Raw genomic sequence first — 3,049 nt, 5'->3', positions numbered from 1 at the left:
GGAGGTGCTCACCCCTAGAACACGGCAAAGCCTAGGGATGCCACTAGTATAACCAAGGTTCCAGTTATTTTTCTTCTGCTCTTTTTAACAATGAAAAAACCTGAGGTCCAAGCTCAGTGCACAGGCCCACTTAGAAGCCATTGAGCTTGATCATCAGACAAAGAGCCGTCAGCAACTGGGATGTCCTGCCCCAACATGATGCCTGGGAAGGCAGGAGGGGTTGGAACATTCCTGGAAGCCAGGCTGACTGTTCTTCCTGTGGAATTGGAAAGCGTTGCTGTCCCTCTGCTTAGCACCCCTGGGATCACAGCACACACACTAAGGGACTGGCTAGCTTGCTTATGGCATTGCAAATTACATGGTGTGGTTCTGAATCCTCCTTTGATCTTGGTTATAATTAGCACCATAAACATGAGTGATATCTTGTTCATCATGAAAATATAAAATCAGCATAAACTTGGATTAAAAAAAGAGAATCCTGAGGGCAGTTTGTAGCAACCGCTCTGGGCCTGCTAGCAACCCTACAACGGCAAGAGAACAAACAAATCAAGGAATATCATGGGTGTGTGGATTGGTAATGGAGAACGTGCGCATTCCCTTGAACTAACATATCCACCTAATGAACCTGCCAAAAAAGCCGGGCTGGGAGAGGCTGGCATAGTCCTTCTCCCGGAAGATGGCTGCTCGGTCCCCTAGGCCGATTTTCAGCAGGACGTCCATGTCCACATCACTCCCGAGGGCCACCACTGTGGGCATCACATCCTGCTTCTTCATGGAGTTGATGGCCTCCTCGAGGTTCCTGCTGCCCGTGATGCCGTCAGTGATGAAGACGAAGGAGAGCTCGGCATTGTGCCGGGCAGCCCTCTGCTGGTTCCATGGGTTGATGATGATGTTGTTAATGGCGTGGATGATGGCGGAGCCAATGTTGGAGGAGGAGTCCAGGTACTTGATCTGGGCCAGGGCCTCTGAGATGTCAGTCAGGTTGTATGTCAGGGGAAAGATCACCTCCTGTTCTCTCTCGCTGCCGTACTGCAGAAGGGCGAGCCGGGCATTCATGTTGTCAGTGTCACTCCTGGCTAGCGTGAGGCGGCTGGCCACCTCCTCCACAAAGTTGTGGGCCTTGTGGAAGTTCAGCTCCCCGATTCGTTCTGAGCCATCCAGCAGGAAGACAATGTCGACAGGGCGCTGTGTGCACTGTGCCACTGCCAGCTCTGTGGGCAGAGAGAAAAGAGTCAAGTCAAGCCTGGGAAAAAGGAACCAGAGGAAGGTGCCACGATTTCATTGAACTGCTGAGATTGGACAAAAGTGGTGTGTTTGTGATGGCAAACCCATGCTGCTTCCATGGCACCCCAAACCTCTCCTCTGGAACCCCAAGCCCATCTGCTCACAGAGGGATCTGCTGGGGAGTGTCCCCGGCTCCCCGCCAGGCCAGAGCTGGAGTCTGAGCAGGGTTGTGAGGCAGCAGACCATCCAGCTGCAGCGAGGAGGGCAATGGTGCAGCGGGAGGCCCCTCACTCTGCAGATACCCCAGGCCCTATAGTGGCAGCCCCTGTCATGGGGCACAGGCCAGCAGAAAGGCTGGGAGATGTTGGCTAGGAAGCTGTTTCCTTTCCACAGCATAGTGGAAGGAGAAGCACCTTTCGGCTGCAGAACAATCGAATAGGGGGCTGACGGACACTGCCCTTGTCCAGCCCACTGCTCTCCAGCAGCTTCCTTGTGTGCCCCGTGGTTTGTTCACTCCCTGGGGCCCTGGCTACCTGTAGGCACAGGCCATTTATGCTGTGTGTGTCTTCACTGGAGCTCTGACAGGTGCAGCCCCTCTCACAGAGACCCAGAGCCCTCAGGCCAGGGCTGCTGGAAGGGGGAGAGTTTAACAAAGCCTGTAGGGATCAGGTCTCTGTGATGGCCCCAAGCTCCTCCGTCCCGGGGCTGAGACATGCCACCAATTGGTTTCAACAGGGGAGCCTGCCCCAGAGACTCGAGACTGGCAGAGCTGCAGGTGTAGTGTCAAAATCTGCTACTGACACATTTTCCTACCCCTTGCAGGTACTGATGTGTGAGTATTGCTACCTTTCTCAGTAGTCCAGGTAGTCCAGGGGTAGCAAATTCAGACGGATGGGGGTTCCTCTGTCACAGTTTGGTACCTCTCACCTTTCCCACCCTCTTGTCCAGGGGTATCAAATTGTGACAAGGCACCAACCATTCATCACAGTTAGCTACCTCTGGACCAGAGGATGACAAAGGTGAGAGTTAGCAAGCCATATAGATGTTGAGTCCTGTCACAATTGCTACCATTTTGAAATTGCCACTGTAAATGTGGACACAAATAAAAAGAGGTATTTTTCAAATTTTAAAATGTATTATTGTAATCAGGTATATGTAAGCAGGGTCTGAATGAGCTATCCCCTGCCAAACTGGGTAGAGAGAGGGGAACAGGCTTCAGGACCAGACTGTAGTTGCATGAGCACACCCACCCTACCTAGGTGTTCAGTATGATGGGAGTGTTGCCCAAATGACCTGACCCTTGTCACTGTCGACTCTGACTAGCAGAAGGGCTACATATTGTGATATGGTGCAGGCAGGAGGCAGTAGAAGAGTGGTGGATGGGAGGTATGTGAGTCCCAGAATGCTCCGGGCCTTATTCCCTGCTGACTAACTCAGAGCCACTGGGGGCAATAAGGAGCAGCTGAGGCTGATTAAGGTTCAGCCAGGTGCTCCATAAAAGGGCTCCGCCCCAAACACAAGGGGCACAAGCTGGAGGAAGTAGGAGTGCTGTGCTGTGCTGTGCTGTGCTGTGCTGTGCTGTGCTGTGCTGTGCTGTGCTGTGCTGTGCTGTGCTGTGCTGTGCTGTGCTGTGCTGTGCTGTGCTGTGCTGTGCTGTGCTGTGCTGTGCTGTGCTGTGCTGTGCTGTGCTGTGCTGAGGAGCGGAACGGAGCAGAGCAGAGCGGACTGGAGAGCAGAGCAGAGCTCTGCAGTCGAACAGTGAGGAGGAAGGTACCAGCTCAAGAGGCCAGAAAGACTGAAGGAGGGGGAGAATTAGCCCAGGGGA

General features: G+C 53.4%; 1 pseudogene; it reads right to left on the bottom strand.

Annotated features, from left to right (window-relative positions):
* Positions 1–603: 603 nt before the first annotated feature.
* On the bottom strand, positions 604–1,774 carry LOC137154249 (collagen alpha-2(VI) chain pseudogene; annotated as a pseudogene).
* Between the last annotated feature and the right edge of the window lie 1,275 nt (positions 1,775–3,049).

Source organism: Emydura macquarii, unplaced genomic scaffold (assembly GCF_026122565.2).
Source record: "Emydura macquarii macquarii isolate MOO-44397 ecotype Brisbane River unplaced genomic scaffold, CSIRO-AGI_Emac_v2 contig_1253, whole genome shotgun sequence".
Taxonomy (NCBI): domain Eukaryota; kingdom Metazoa; phylum Chordata; order Testudines; family Chelidae; genus Emydura; species Emydura macquarii.
The sequence above is the reverse complement of the archived record's forward strand: the minus strand, read 5'-3'. Positions and strand labels throughout refer to the sequence as shown.